Genomic DNA, 16993 nt, shown 5'->3' on the forward strand with positions numbered 1-16993 from the left:
TGTAAATCCTGGAGGAGAAGCTTATGGAAACAGTAGTGGGAGCCTGCATTTTCCTTAGCCAGTGCAGTGGGTAGGAAAGCTCAAATACTCACAGATACGTTCCTACTCAAAGCAGTCAACGCTTGCTTTAAGTTTTTAAATTAGTTCAGCCTGCAAAATTGTTTGTGTGCCTGATCCAGCTCTCAGGGGATCAGTGCAGGCAGCGCTGTGCGCTTTGCCTCACTCCAAAGAGAACATTGCTGCAACAAAGGGTTGGGTAAAATGGGGAATTCAGAAGTTTTTAAATGATGTACTAGCGTCTTACAAGCCAAAGCAGTACAGGATGTTTCATTGTAAAGACATCTATACTCTACCAGTCGGTATGGTTACGGTGTGGAAGACCTGATCCTTGAGCAGGCTGCTTTAGCTTGTGCCTACTCGTACAGCACTGGAATACATCTGTCATTTCCTCACACCTGCTCACATCATTGAGTTATGATTATGCTCAATTACTGCCCTCACACTGCTGAGTTTAAAAACAGACACTTCAGTCTATTTAAAAGAGCATTAATTGGAGGATGCCATAATAAAGACTCACAATTTACTAACCTGAGTAGAAAAAGTAAAGGAATATTTATTTGTAATATAAGAAACATAACTGCACAGTCTCCTTAAAAGGATGAACTCAGGTTTTTATCATTTGCTTTTTATGGGGATATATAAAAGGTGGCAGGGTTTTTTTTTTTAATTTGCATTTTGTCATGTACCGAAGTAAGAGAATACCATAGGCATCGACGCTTTCAATAAACCTGCAGTGAGCAAAGTCCCTGAAAAAAGCAGTTACTGTTCCTCATGTGGAATGGGCTGCAAAGCAAATGGTGTCTTTGCCTGACTCATCAGAGATCTCCTCAGCCTCAATTGTCCCAAGGTAAAAATAGCAAAGTCTTTAACTGAAATTGTGAATGTTCTGTGGAAAGACAAGAATGCCAGAACTGCACATCCTCTTCCTGACACACTCCAAGGCCTCGGCCGTGGCAAGAGATGTCGGAGGTCATCTACACAGCACTGTGTATTTTCGTAATTGAGTTGTGAACAAAAATTGAAGTGCATGTAGTCATGATTATTCTGTGTTGAGGGGAAATATGTACCTTAATAATGTATGGAGACACTACAGTGATTTGCAATTCAAACTATATATTTTTAGCCATAGAATCTTGTAATCAAATTTAAATTGACAAGTAGTAAAGTAATCCTGATTTGCTAATATCCCTTATTAATTTTATGAAAACAGATTAGTTCTCACATCAAAACTTGTTGGGAGAAAGTATCCAAAATTTAATCACGTGTGTGATGTCAGTCAGCCCAGCCCCCCTCATCTCAGTGTTGCTTTTCATTGTGTCAGTAAGTATATCATGTTTGATGTCTATGAAATGATGGAAGTTGATTCACTAGATGTTTCTAAGATGTTTTCATAGTAGTTATTTTCTAAGATACATGCTCTATTAAGTAATGAAGCAAGGTAAAAAGGATTTTTCTACCCTGAATTAATACTTTTGCTAAGGAATGCAATAGAAATGTGACATCTAACCCAAATCTAAAGGAAAAGGTGGGAGAAGGATGGAAGGACCCTTCCTACCAAATTTTCAGCGGAGTTGGAATAACACGCACACCCTGACTGGGCAAGAAGGAAAGCAAGGCTCTTCTAAAAACACGAGACATTCCCAACAAGGGCAGACCAATGCTCCCTTTAGTCCAGTGCTGCTTCCAACAGGAGGTTCCAGCAGGAGGTGATGCCATTTGGGGATGTGAGCCTGGTCAAAGTCACTGGTCCCTGTACTCCCTCAGCATCCGCAATTGTTGAATATGGATGTTAGAAGGTATGTTCTGACCCATTCCAATTCCTCTCTGCTCATGGACCCTTTGTCTATCAATTTGTCCAGTTCTTTTTTGAGTTTGCTCATGCTGTCTTGCCTCTATGGTCTCCTTTGGAGGCAAATTCTAGACATTCAAAACCCTTTGAGTATAAAAGAACCTTAAGTTTTAAAGCAGTTTCTTATTTGTTTCATTGAATGATGTGCTAGTTCCAGTATTTCAGAATCTGGGCAATATCATACCCCGCTTCAGCTTTTCTACTGCATGGATTTTGCAGCCCTTGATCATATCCATCCTCAGCACATTCCTCTCTAAATAGAGAAGTTAAAAGCTACTCCACTCCCTTAATCACTTTATTCATCCTTCTTTAACTCCAGCATCTCCCCACTGAGATGTAGACACCAGAACTGAATGCAGTTCAAGATGTCTACACCAAGAGTCTTACATAGGAGCCAAATGATGCCCTTGTTGCTATTTTCAGTGCCCTTTTCCTGGCTCACTTTTTTTTTTTTTTTTTTTTTTTTGAGTGCTGCTGCACATTGAGCTAATAATTGCAGAGAAACATCAATGGGACTCCAAGATCTTTTCCCCATGGTGAAATGGCCAGGACTGAGTTCAGTATTGTATAGGCATGATTTAGGTTATTTTTCCCTCGCTATGTTTTCTTACATTTCTACACTGAAGTTCATCTGCTACCTTTCTGCAAACTCACTCTGTTTTGTGAAATCCTTCCTTGCTCTCAGTGTAGCATTTGATACCCAAACAAACTTAGTGTCATCTGCAAACCTGGGGATCGCACAGGGCACTCCCTTCTCCCGGTCATTGATGAAGATGCTAAATAAAACTGGTCCCAATACTGATTCCTGAGGAATCGGCACATTCAGAAGATCTCCTGTCTATATCAATGTACAGAGTCTCTCTTCTGTATTTTTGCTGACAGTGACATACTGATAAAAAAATAAAGAACTAATCCAGCTTCACTTTGAAGGTTCAGATGGACTCATTGATAACTAGTAAAGAAGGAATATAGCAAGAAAAGAAAGTTTGGATGTGAAGTAACTCGTAGAGCAGAATGTTTATGAGGCTGTGTCCATAGTTCTGACACCTAAAGTGAAACACTGAGTTAGAGTCTGAACAGAGGCATTTCAAAGTAGATATTTGATGATTTTGGGGTTTTTTGCAATATTGTTTCCAGTCCCCTAATCAGCTGTGCAACCTTATACTTTGTTAAAACAATTGTGATTTATTCCTTTCCCTATTCTTGGCTTGCTCTAAAGTCCACGGAGACACCTGGCATGCTGCTCTTCGTGAAAGCTATCTAGTTGGTGTGCAGGTATATCTGATGGCACCTTATATTCAAGACATGTTGAGGGGATGTCACGAGCCTGACACATTTCTCATAGTGTCTCAAAGGTCAGTTTAAATGTGGGTAACACAAGGAGTCAAATTATCTAGAGAAGCCTCCTCTGCCAGCACCTACTCACCAGCAAAACCCGTGGAATTTGATTGCTGGCAATGCACAGGAGGAACGTACAGGTTTGCCTGCAGCAGCCGCTCCATAAATCCTTCTGAGCAGCATGGGTAGGGGCTCCCCGTCTGCGTGTGCCCCGAGCCTACCTGCAGGCAGAGGAGGACGGAGCCGCAGCTGCGCAACTGCGGCACGGGCTGCTTCGGCTGCAAGGTGCTAAGTACCTGTGCTGGGGCAGGGAGCGCTGGAAAGCAGCCGGACTGGGATGCTCTGCCTCCTAACGCCAGCTTTGCTCTGCCCAGCGCGGAGGGGAATCCCTTACCATGCTTTACACAAGGTCCGTGTACGCTGCTGCCACCCCAATGCTCTGCATGAGGGAGCGATGTCAAGAGGAATGAATCCAAATCGCAAACTTCCCGTAACAGGCAGACATCGCCAGCTGGGTTAAGTGGAAGCGGCAGTAGCTGCTGTGGTTTGTGCTAAATGCAGTCCTGCTGCTGTGCGTTAGCCATGTTTAGAGTACAGCCCGTGATTCAAGTGCTGTGGGCACCTCGGCAGAGAATTGCCTTGCCTGTGCATCCCAGAAATGCTCAGGCCAGTGGAGGTAACAGCAGCTATAGGCACTCAGGCAAAACTAAGCATCTAGAGAAGTGCCGGGGGGAACATAATTACCTGCAGATTTTTCAATACCTAAGGAAAAGCTGGGGGTTTGTGCTTCTCTTTCTTAGACTTTGTCACCTAAATTTTTCATGAAACACACTTCAGGTGCTGATGTACCATTTTTGCTTTGGTCCTTGGTAAGTATTTAAAGGTTTACTTTATAATCAATATATCCTCCTGTCTTCAGCCGACAGTTCTTTGACAAACATCCGACTGCTGGGTGCCTTTCACAGCACAGGAGTTTTTACTTCAGCAAGTAAATTCCCAGCTGCGTTTATTTCCAGAGAATGTTAACGAAAAGATTATTGCTGTTTTCTTTTTCTTTTTTTTTTTTTAACCAAGAAAAATCTATCTGTGTAGTCCCTCTTTAAATGACCTCCTTTGCGTTCTCACCAAATTTCTGTGCTTGCACTCAACTTCCTGGACATTGTGCTTTAGCTTCCTGAGTTTGAGTTTGAAACCTTTTTGGTCTCTCTAGCATGTTTCTAGGAAAAGACTGATTTTTTTTTTCATTTCATGGCTCTCACAGTTCGGCTGTCATGGCTTCCAGGACTGATACTGATGCCGTAAGACATGCTGTCAGCGTAAGCACCACCCTTCCCAGAGGCCCAGCCCCAGGGAGCTCTGATGTGTGGTTTACTTCTCCAGGACCACACGTTGAAGCACATCCCACACAAACTCTTCAAATGTTCAAAATCAACCATGGCTTTCACTGAAAAGTGGAAGAAATATTCAAACTGAGCTGAAATGCCTGTTTGCTAAGATGGACTGGACCACTATCTTTCCAGTATCCCCCATCTTTTAATTTAGACTTCTTTCCCATTCTCTGGGGACTTTAAGACCTTTCTTCTGCTGACAGCCTTTGGCTCCCTTTTTCTCTCTAAAACAGTTCTGTTTGTTCCTTTGCGGGACCTACCATCACACATTGTTCCTTCCCTGAGAAGGAAAGGAATTAAACTGATTATTTTCTGGCCTTAGACCCTTCTTGGGCCAGAAAATCAGCTACCTAGAATTTGGTTATTGAAGTCAAGTTCTTCTTTGTTTTATTCTGTTTCTTTCTTTACTCCAGAGAGGAGGTTGGTATGTGTCAGCCCTAAGCTGAGTTGCTCCATATAGAGACAGACAATTTCATACAATTGCAAACTTATCTTGGAACTTAATTTGCTTTACACAGAGTCCTCAAATCACCATCGAATGTCATGTAGCTTTTTCATTCATTCCTCAGAATCAGCTGCCAGGTTTTGGGAAGCTGAATGATCCTGGGCAAGGTTATACAAACCTAGGGAAAGACAAGAGTAGCACACATCATCAGTATAGATGGTTCCCAGTCTATACCATTCCTTTGCTTTCCATAGTTTGTTTCTGTGATATATCTGCTCTCATCACAAAAATTAATGGCAAAACTTCAATTCCTAAGATGTGAGTAGCAATTTCCAGGAATTTCACATCAATAGCAGCAGGCGAACCCCCAATTTCTAGACAAGATAAAATGCTGGCAAAAGTAACCATTCTATTTTTAGTATTTATGCTTCTATCTACTAAGATATTTTTACTATGAATAGGTAGTCCCAATGAATCCTAGGGCTGTGGATCAATTTTTACCTCACTTTTATTGCTGCAAAACCAATATAATTCCATTTATCTTAATAGATTTATGTCTAATTTGTAGAATATGGTTTGTATCAAGGCTAAAATCTGATTGCCTGGTGAATTTCTCTGGTATGCTGTCATGTACAAAGGATACAGAAATCTGGCTAAAACTACTGTGTAATTACTGCTTGGTCAACTGGATTTTCCTGCCTACTGGAAATAAAAGTAATGGGCAACTAAATTCAAGCATTTAACATGATTTTAAGAAGCATATTTTCAGCCTCCACTGATTAGATCCAATTTGATTAACTCCCTCTGACTTTCATCCTACTGAAATGGAAGGGTGTTTCTTGCAAGGACGGGAAAGAGATGGCAAGGACAATTTATATGGAAGTGGTTCAATAAGGAAGGGGCTGCAAATGTGAAAGGAACTGCTAATAATTCAGAATTCTCCTTCGTGTTCAGATTAACACAGAACAAATATTTGCTAATGCCAAAGCTTCTTGTTGAATTGAAAGATTTAACTAGGTTCTTCTCTTACTTACTGCCAATAATTTTTTTGGGAAGGGTTTGCACGTGCATATAGTCATATTGACCCATGCTCTGTCTTCCTATTTAATTCACTTCTCTTTCCCATGCCATTGACTTTTCTATTAAATTAAATCTGGGAAGCATGTACCTATCACATTATGTTCTTTATCTAGAATATAAGAACCCTTTGGGTGTGAGACCTGATGCACAGTGATAAGAAATGAGGTAGGAATGCCAAGTGTGTTGTTCTGTCTTTATACAGTCCTTTAGGTAGGAATAAGGATTATGTCTGGTTTACAAGAGATGAGGAAATGCATTTTTGTAAGTTGTGGAAAAGAACATAAACATTTTTCAGTTGGCAAACTTTCCCTTCCTTGTGTGGTCACTTGGAAGAGAAGGCAGCAATGGGTTGCTCAGGCTGGGGCTGTACTCAAAAGCAGCAGTTTTCAAACAGAAGGACAAATTATCCTCCCTGGGAGGTGGAAGGTAACGTAGAAATGTGGATGTCTAGAAAGCAACTCCTAAAAACAATTCATCACTTTACCTCCATCGATCAGTGACGGCTACCCAGACAGCAAGGGGAAAGAACTCTTGTTCTGAACTCTTGTTGGAGAAATGTTTCAGTGAATCCATGTAATGGTTTGAGCCAAGGAACAAATTTGCATGGGCGAATAGGTGGCAAACAGCAAAAGGGGCTAAAAGTGAAAGGCAGAGTGCAGCCGGGAGAGCAATTGATCAACTACATGAAAAGCAGAAGCTGTGATTTACTGTTTCTTCTCTTCATTCTCAATAGCTGGATGATGACTTTTGAAGCCTTTCAGAAACCACACACTGGCAGTCCTGCAGAAGTCAATATATTGTTCACCCCCCCTTGCTGGTCATGCCTGATAGGAGTGTTTAAAAGGACACTCAGAGCATGAAAGAAATTACATGAAAATCATCTCAAACATCATATTACCGTAGTTTGGAAGGGAGTTGCTTTTATCAAACAGCTGTAAAACACTATATATTACCATCTCATTAAATAATTTTTTTTGGTATTATTTAATATTTTTATAATCTATGTAACCAGTATGTCTTCACTAGTTGACAATATTTCAGATCCAGATACATTTATACAGAAAGCATTTTCAAAGATAATGCGTCATTCCTCAGATGAAGTGAGAATTTTGAAGTAGTGAATGTTGTTTTTTACAAGCAGCCAAAACCCACTTACTAAAACAGTAGGCAGATAACAATTCAGTTTCCAAGCCAGGAGGCTTCCACTGTAACCACCAGCACAAACACACTTAAAAAGAAAAGTGTTTCAGACAAGGAGGTTCAGTGATAGGCAGCTATGGTGGCAGGTCACCAAACACAGTCTGAAATTTTGAGTGACGTTTTAGACATTTTCTCTAAGTAACTCAGTCCTTAGGTCTAAAAAACAAAAAAGTTCCTGAAGAACCCAAGTTCTTCAAAGCCTTTTAAGAAGAAGACACATATACCAAAAATTTTAAACAGAGAGGGGACATTTTGAATAACTTGTGAGCAATTTGTTAAAAGCTTTTGCTTCTTCAATCACAGAAACAAAACGAAGCTTAACGTCTAGGACGTAGAAGCATCTTCTGATCCACAGCAGCATTTTGTTGGAGTTTGAAGATTTTTAACACAAAATTTGTCGAACGCCTGTCACATATGTATTGACATTTCCCTCCAAATTTTCTGAGAGCGTGGAAAGGGTCTATGAGGACAGTTTGCCCTGTCTGTAACCCATTTTCAAAGGCAGATCATTTGAGGCTTCTTCCTATAATCAAAGGTGTCTTTGAAAGGGTTGTGAACAGATGTTTACTGCTGAACTGTTCGTCATGAGTGATATCTTAAGCAAGAGACTGAGACCTGAATACAGGTGTAACAATGACAAAACAGTTCTTGTTTCTGACTGAAGAATTACTTAGCCCCAAAAAAGACAGGGATTAAAATGTTCCAGCTGAGAAGAAAAGGCCATTAAAAAGTGCTTCATAATTAATTACTTTGGATGATCCAATAGATACAACAGTTGTGGGGAAGTCTTTCAACTCTGCATTATTATGTATATGAAATAAAATGCAGAGATCATAAGGTTAGACTTCAATCCTGTGATGCTTCTTATACAGTGGATTATTAGCTAATACTTTAGTATCATCTGTTGATTTTATTCATTGGGATTATCCAACGTCTTCAGTAAAAATGACTACAGATTTAAACTGGTTGTTTCTGTACATAATCAAGTAACAACCACTTACAGAGGATTTTTTTTTTATATCCTACTGCATTGCCTCCCCATCTAAAGAACAACTAATAAATACATTACCAGACTGCATGCCAACTCTTATGGCAAACTGCATTGCATCTGTAAATAAACACGACCCTGACATGGTCATCATTCAGAAAAGAGCACAGCAGACACATCTCCATTTGCTTTAGCAAAATTGCTGCAGTGCACTAGGATTTTAAAACCCAAAGACTCCAGATCCTAAAAATGGAGGCCTATTGCAAAGTAGAGGCTGGGCACATCCTCCACCCATGCTGCCTGGAACCAGTGTGTGGTGGGAATATTCAATGCCTCCTTTCAACATTATAGCTCTTTTGAGAGCGGCAACCATGGAAAAACCAGCATCTCCAAAATAGCCAAGGATAGAGTGCGTCGCTTTGCCCAGTATTTTTTGACCAACATGAAGGATCTGGGTTGAGAGGATGCTGACACCCTGGTTTTTCTGAATTCTTTAAGTTGTCATATCTGGCATTAAGGAAAGTCTAAGAGGATACCTGGGCAAAAGAGGGAACTTCTTGGATAAAAGAAACCCCTTTAGCACCCGTGTGGTTTTGCCCTGTGACTCTAAAGGGTGTGCCGGTTCCAAACTGGTTGTGCTCCAGTTTGTTGTCTGGCAGATCAGCATCAAGTACAAGTAGATAATTTCCCTCCTAGCATTACAGCGGCTGATAGGGAATCCTGTTTGACATTTTTATTCCTGGGAATTGCATAAATTATATGGTTTCAAAGAGAATATTGCCATTCCTTTTCTGAAATTTTCTGTGGCCTCTACTGCTCATGCAAAGACTGATGCTTAACTTCAGCATCAGTTCTTTACCTAACAATTTTCTGTTGGTTTATTTTATAAATATATCTGGTGACACAAAACAGCAGAAGTAGACAGTAGGAAACAGCATTTAAGAAATAAGTAAAACTCATTGCCAGAGTGAAAAAATAGAGTTTCCAAGTTAACTGAGCAACAACCAGGTCTTTCAAGACAAGCTTACTAAATGACATGGAAGCGGAAACTAATATGACTTTCAGTAAGCTCATCTGCTCAGTTAGTGAAGATCGAAGCAAACGTGGTAAACTACAGGCTGCACCCACACCACGATTTGGGAAGGAGGTGAAGGTATTGCATGGGTTATACGGTAATGACACGCAGCTGTTCAAGCAGCTGGACCAGTTACTGGCAGTACAATTCTTGAGGTAGTTCTCCGAGCGAGGTGTCAGGTTTTTTGAAGGTTGTGTCTTCAGTAGAAAGTCTGCTAAAACATCTTCAGCTTTAAACATTGCGCTGTCAGTTGTGAGGCTTGTAAGTGGATGTTGAAAAGATCCTGTTATTCAAAACCACAATGTGAGGTCAGAAGATACAAGGAAGAGAACATGACTCAGCTATAATACGCATATGAAACAGCTGCCATTGCTAGCCAATGGTTATCTGAATGTATTCAGATCTTCTATCAGATGACACCTTACCATCACTTACATGGGCAATTAACAGATCTTACCCAAAAGAAAATTTCCTTGAGGTGGCAGGGTGTCTTAATGTCCTCGGACTCATCCATCAGTGCACATTCACAGAGGTGGATGGGGTTTAGTTTGCTGTTCACTCGTCAGGACATCTTCATTCCTCTTTCCCTGACCCATGGATGCTGTTCCAGAATAGTCATTAAATGTTCAAGTAAGAGTGGATTTTATCTTATATTTTGCACTGGATGCTTAAAACACCTCTTACTCATGGACAACATTGGATGCTTTTTTCCTTACCTCAGCGAGAAAGATTTATCATTTGAATATCTTTTAAATCTTGTTATTCCACTGCTTCTGTTAAAGAGGACTTTTAGTGGTGCATTTTGTAAAAGATAAATCATAAAGGTATAAACATGTCAAGATTAGCTAAAGCCATGTTTTAGCAAGCCCAGACACGCATCTGGTAAAGAACATCATTGTCATGTTTCTAAGTAAAACATTGCTCTTGGGACTGCAAGACAGCTGGTGGCTGGTTTTATTTTTTTGTTAGTTTTGCTTTAACCGCTTTTAAGAAACATTAATTGTAACATCTTTTAAAGCAAAATTTAATTCAAAGGCAAACCTTAAGTCACATCTTTAAAATATAAAAAAAATTATATATTGAGCAAAAAGTATTTTAGCCAGTTTTCACTTTCTAGGAGGCCAGAGAGGAAGGGGCAGTGGTGTTTTTTGGTCAAATCCAGTGTGTGTGATACAGATTTTCAGGTGTTCCCAGAGATCCTGGAAGGCAGCACCACTCAGCACACAGCAAAATATGGCATTGCTAGTTCAGCCATAGTTTTCATTAAAGGATCAGCACCCCAGGAGCTCTAATAGCCTCGATAAAGCTGAGTGCATTGGAATAATTACTAACCAATTTTTGGTCTACAGCTCCCTTTTGGTATTTCACAAAATATTTTTGTACTGGATCAGCTAACTTGGTCATTCAGCAGTTTAATGTTAGGACATATTCAAATCATACTATACTCCGAACAACAGCCCGGTGTGGTTTGGGGTATTTGTTTTCTTTATTTTGCACTTGTGGGAGTTTGGCAGTTACGGTCTCCCTGTTCTGTTGAAACGGGGTTAATTTTTCTCTGTCTATATCATTCTGCTTCATAGATGTTGAGAATTTTTTTAAAACACAACAACATAAAAGCTTAATCTTTTCCCGTTCATTTACAACTGTCCTTTGGAGAATGTAACTTATTTCTCTACCTGTTAAGAAAGTTGCTGTGACTTTGGGATCATTAATTTCTTCAGCTCCTGGCTGGGTGAAAAAAAGATATTTTTTTTTTTCCTATGTAGTTCACAAGCCTTGTTTTCAGAAGAAAACGAGCCTGTAATGGTTGTCTGATAAACTCCCTCTCTTCAACTACTTCACTGACAGGCTTTTTATTTTAACAGAGAGTCCTTTGTGACACAGGCTTTTGCACCTATTTTTCAGCATGCGCGTTGTATGCTGTATCAAAGCACTGTTGGCTTTTCATGTATGGCAAACTGCTTTGGACGCGGCTTCCAGGAAGCCATTATAGAGAGACAAAAGGCTGCGCGGAGTCCTTTTAGTGCAGAAAGGACTTGATAAATGGCCTCAAAACTTTCAGATTTGTTTCCGCACAGTTAGCCATGGCACTGGTCACTTACAGTCCTGAGAAATCCTATTATTTAACTCTGTGCTTCTTTTCCAAAGTAAAACGTGCTGTTCAGCTGGGGAATAAGCACTGTGAGTGACGAGGTTAGAAGCATTTAAACCTATTACCAGTACAGGTGACATCTTCAAAACTTCTAGAAAGAGCCAGGACTTTGTCGTTTTTTCAAGGGTTTTAAAATGAACCAAGTCTATTGTATTTGGAGTTATTCGCATATTTCTTCTTCCCCTGGCAGAATACGTTATGAACTAAATAGGTGATACTTCAGTTCCTGGGATAAACATAGGTAGTAAAAGCTTTCTCAGCTTCACCATTTTCATAAGCAGAATGTGAAAAATAATTTTCATTAAACGTAGTTATTTAACTGATCAGCATTAACAGTACCAAGGAAACCACAACGCATCTGTGAAAAAGGTATTTACAAAGCAGGGCATTGTACACAGGCTGCCAACAGCTGAACCTCTCTGCTTCCAGGTTTACGTTTCTGAAAGCCTGGGAAAAGCTGTCTTCCAAAATTATCTGAAATCTCTAGGATGAATCTTGTGATAAATTTCTCTTTGTGCTTTTAAAAACGCCTTTCCTTCATTCAACACGAATGTTTGAAATGCTGGGCCTTTCTTACGTGACTGTTTCTCAGTGCAGAGGCCAGGACATAGCCCTAGGTTAGATCTTTCAGACTTTCAGAAAGTGAGTTTGTGTGTGGCACTCCAAAGTCCATGTAATCTCTTTAAAGTTCAGACAGGCATTTCCCCCCAGAGTTTTTACTCTTATATTTTTCAGCCTCATGATTTCAGCTCAGTGATTGCCTTCAAGTAATCACTCAGAGAAGAGCTCACGTCTCCTGGAGGCTCACAAATATCACGAGTAGGCTGGATCATTGGACTTAGGCTTGTCTTACAGACATATGCCACTAGACCTGTCACTAAAAGAGCATTTCTGGCTTCACAGGAAGGCACCCGTGCATTACATTTAGGACATCCATGAGCCAGGGACTTAGCAAGTCCTTGCCTTTTGAAAAAGCCAGACATTTCGAAAACAAAACTATAAGCCTTGTTGTCGTGCGCACAGAAGCCAGCACACTGTTTCGGCAATGACCTACTCTTTTCTCCAAGCCAAAATTCACTATGCTCTCTATTGCTGTCACATTTCTTTGATTTTTTTTTTCTTCTCTGTGGTGTCCTAAGTTTGTCTTGGCATTTTTGCACCTGGTGGCAATAACGCTTCTTTGGTAGGTGATGTATTCTTTGGAGTCGCCTGACATTATTCAGGTTGAGCATCCTGATCTAGTGAAAGATGTCCCTGCCCACGGTAGGGGGATTGGACAAGATGATCTTTAAAGGTCCTTTCATACCCAAACCATTCTGTGATTCTATGATTACTTCACAAACTCAAGTTTTATTCCCAATTGTCCATCTATCAGCTCCCCCCCAGCATAAGTTTTTCCTTTCAAAATGTCAAAAAGGGTGAGAAATAGCCTTTGCCCCCTTCATAACTCCAAGCTTTTGAGACACAGATTAATGGATAAGAAATTCAAAGTTGATAAAACAGGTGTTCAAATTCGTCATCATATGCTCATCTCAAGTGCTCATACAATTGTCAGTTCTCCGTAACCAGCTCTCCAGTGATAAATATTCACTGAAATCTCTGATAGCATTTGCCGTCAGCACTGTCTACCAGTTTTTGTAATTTTAATCACAATATCTGCTTCCTCTTTTATACAGAATATTTCAAAAACCTTACTACATACCATACCAACAGCCTTTTCTATATGGTGCGAGCTCATGGTCCTTGCTTTGCATTTGCAGTCCCTGCAGCACCTGCTTGGGAACTGTGAATTTTTTTGTCTTTATTCTTAGCTTTTTGGGGCTGTCTGTCAGTCTCTGAGGAACTAAAGCAGTGTTTGTGCTGTCTTTTATGCTATGCTCCTTTGATCTGTCCTTCAGTTTGATATATCCAAGCATCAGGCTAACCTAATTTTCTGGGTGAGGTTTTCTGTTCCTTGGAGGTAGCAGCGCTGAGGCCCTTGGCACGTGGTGGTTCTGGTAGCGATGGCTCCCAACCTTCCTCTCTGCCATCAATATAAGGCTTGAAATTGGTTAGGGAAAAGTAATCACACACAAGCACACATGCACATGTACTATTTCTTCACGTTACCAAAAATTAGCTTTTCTTATCTTTGTCCAGCTTCCTTCCAGCCGGTAATGCTGGAGATTTTTTTCTTTTCTTTACCTTTTTGAGCTTAACACTCACAGCCGAGGTCTTTCTGCTTTAGTTAAACCACAGGTGACACTGGTGCATAAAATTGCTCTGATTGTGTTGGTATTTAAAGCCAGGGAAGAGCTTTAATTTTACAAAATCCCCTTCACTAAAATGCCACTAGCAGCGTTTCCCCAGGCTCATGTTACCAAGAGGGTACAAACAGACCCCACATTTCCTCACTTGTTTTTTTCCACTGGGGGAAACCAAAAAACCTGCCTTACTTCCCATAGTTTTACCCCTAAATGAGAAGAAACACTGAAGCTTTACTCCAGAGGAAAGCTGTATTAATACGTCTGAAAAAGCAAATCACAGAAGCTACAGACATATATATGTACCTTTCCTACAGTATTACGTGAAAAATGCCCTCCAGGAGACACAGACACACTTTTTTCCTCCAAGAAAAATAAGATGTCTTATGTATCCATGCCAAGAATAAAATTCACAAAAAGCAAATTTAAACTAACTTTTGAAAAATCTTAAAATGTGGGCAGACTTGTACTATTTAAAAGGAATATTTTAGTCTAGATGAGCCTATAGCTTAATTAGTACACAACATTATGTTCCTGTTCCTTAATAGCTGAAGTTATTATGTTTACACAGACTGACTGACTGAAAACAAACCCTTGAAACAGTGTTAATTACATTCACAATTCAGATAAAGTATTATCCTGCCAAGATGATTTATGGCTTGAAGTTACTGCTTGTTGTTAGTAAGGTAGACTATTCAACAGAAAAAAAAGGTTTATATACATACATATGTATTCATCATATATACACATGCTTATCTGACACAGATATAATTTTTTTTTTTTTTTTTTCAGTTTTGCGTATATATGAATCCATTCATGGTCTCTTAAGTTCCTTCTGCTGTAAGGAACTGAGACCAAGAAATATTTTTTAATCCCTGTTTCAATCATGCTTCAAGATCTTTAGGTCTGGTTTTGATTCTTCAACACGTCACAGACACTTCGTATATACAGTGTATACAGTATATACCTGTCTTCTGAACATACTCTTCTGGGATCAGTAAGAGATGGCCAATATTTTAAAGCATTTTTTCCAACAAAGGTGTCTTTACGGGGACTTCTTTGGTGCTAAATGTTAACCGAACATACATCACAAATCAGACTGTTACTGCATTTCTCAATGACCTTAAATCCAAAAGCGTATGCCTTTGGCTTTCTGATTGAAAATATTTCTGTTGTGATTAAAATTTTGATTTATTTTGATTTTTATGGTGTTTTTAACAGGGATGGAACTGGTGATACTGCTATTTTTTACTGTATTATATAAACTGCCTCCTCAGCCATGGCTTTTTTTAAGTACGGAAACGATCAGTTCGTTCTACCCTACTTCCTTATTGTTCCTTCGATAAATTTGTGTATAGCTTGGAGTTTAGGATATTGCAGCTATTATAATTTTAAGGAAAACCAGTTACTGTTAAATAATCTGCTGACCCACTGGGGAGGTCTATCACTTTGCTGTAGCTTGAACTTGAGTCACACCTATGTACCGGAGTTTTGCCCATCTCTGCGAGGTGTGTTGGCGTCCACCCCGCGGAGAGGACTTAGGCGATGCGTCGGGTGAGTGGCAGGGTCAGATGAGTCCCCTGGTTTTGGTGCAGTCTGGACGAGCAGTCACACCCTCCCCTCGAGGCACAGGCTGGGCATCCCTCCACCACATAGCAATCTATTTTTAATTTATTTACTTTGAATAAGAGAAACACTACTTCTTTAGCAACCTTCTTTTATTTTTTTATTGTAAAATGTAGGGCTTTCATTTCTCCAAAAAGAAATAGCAAAAAGCTGGCTAGCAAAATAGCAAAAAGCCAGTGGCCTTAGGGCTGCAGCCTCTGCCAGAGGCGTGAGACAAGGGGACAGGAGCACTAACAGCTTCACTCGCTGAATTGCAGTGGATGCTACTTGTCCACAGAACTAACACTCGTCATTATTACAGTACCCGTACCAAGGTATCAGCTGCTAAGCACATTTCGGCACAGGGTTTCAGGTTGTCGTGGGGCCGTGCTCGCGCAGGTTTGCACCTAAAGAGGTCTCAGAGCCCTGTTGAAGCTGGGCTTGGTGTCACCATTGGGGCCAGATGCTTCTACGGAGGAGAGAAGTGGAAGCTGGTGTCTGCAGCACATTTGCAAACAGCTGCAGGGACTGAACCCTTACAGCCTTCCCAGGGGCTGGGAAGTATTAGCATAGATGTAATTGAGCACTCAAACACGCCTGCAACCCCAGCAGAGTTACTGATATTATTCTGCCTTTCAGAGCCTGCCAAACTATTGACGGCTGGCTTTGATGGGTGTTCAGGCTGGACCAGATGTGATGTTGCTCCCATATATAGGGCTTGAGTACCTTTCATTTGACATATTAAAATGAATATGTAATTAAATATTAAATACAAATGTGTTAATAAAATTTAGATTAACTAGATAAATGTTTTTATGTTTTAAGACTAAATAAAACCTACACAAACCTTTAAATGACTGTCCAATAAGTCACAAAAAAGTTTGAAAATACTAATAAGGTATTTTCAAAACTGAGCCCTGTTCTATCCCTATAGCAACACAAAAGGTGTGCGGACTTACAAATCTATCTAGGGATGATGGAAAGGCACTGGGCATAGCACCTCAGGCTTCAAAAACCACAAAAAAGTTATAAAGGGAAACCAGAAGGTAGGTGGAAAGTATTTATACATGGAATTTATGATAGCACAGGAGCTGTAACAAGGCTGTGTACATTTCTTACACCAGACCTGGAATGAACTTTAAATAAAATATAACCTTAATTATATAAAGCAGAATGACAAGGTTTCCATAAATTATCTTATATGAAAAACTTACAATAATGAAAATTACAGAGGCTCTCTTTCCCAAAGAGTCATGTATTATTTAAGGGCTACACAGACATTATAACAGAGGTATCAACAGACCCATAAAGATGTTGTCTATTAAAATTGAATTTTTATTATATTTTTCATCCACTGTTGTCCCTTTAGCATTTTTTTTTACTTATGTCTTTCAGATTTCTTAACATTGGAAGTTTTTCTTAAGCTAGGTTTCTGTTCAAGGCAGAACATGCGGTTTATATATGTGCAATGAGAGAAGAAGGGCAGTAACAGGCATCCAGCTCTCCAGACTGGTTTTAACAGTGACTTACTGTGAGCTGAACTTGACTGTGTTAAATACAGACATTGCCT

At 39.9% G+C, this 16993-nt stretch overlaps 1 protein-coding gene across 1 annotated transcript in view; it reads left to right on the forward strand.

The window, feature by feature from the left end:
- KCNK13 (potassium two pore domain channel subfamily K member 13) overlaps positions 1 to 16993 on the forward strand; it is a 71687-nt gene that overhangs the window by 43090 nt on the left and 11604 nt on the right. The gene's annotated exons all lie outside the window — the stretch shown is intronic.

This window comes from Mycteria americana, chromosome 5 (assembly GCF_035582795.1).
Source record: "Mycteria americana isolate JAX WOST 10 ecotype Jacksonville Zoo and Gardens chromosome 5, USCA_MyAme_1.0, whole genome shotgun sequence".
Taxonomy (NCBI): Eukaryota; Metazoa; Chordata; class Aves; order Ciconiiformes; family Ciconiidae; genus Mycteria; species Mycteria americana.